The following is a 255-nucleotide window of genomic DNA, read 5'->3' on the forward strand; positions in this document are numbered from 1 at the left end:
AAAAAAAAAAAAAAAAAAAACAAATGCATGCACAGATGAAAAATATAAACAATAATAATAATAAATAAAAGAAAAAGAAAGAAACGAGGGATAAAGAATAAAATAATTAATAAATACAGAAACGGAAGAAGGAGATATATTAAAACAAGAAAAGCACGCGAAGATAAATTTCAAAATATTTAAACAATAAAATAGTGAGGAAATCCATCACCACACTACACAGAATATATATATATATATATATATATATATATA

Source organism: Eimeria mitis, genomic scaffold (genome assembly GCF_000499745.2).
Source record: "Eimeria mitis Houghton genomic scaffold, Emh_scaff3773, whole genome shotgun sequence".
Lineage (NCBI taxonomy): Eukaryota > Apicomplexa > Conoidasida > Eucoccidiorida > Eimeriidae > Eimeria > Eimeria mitis.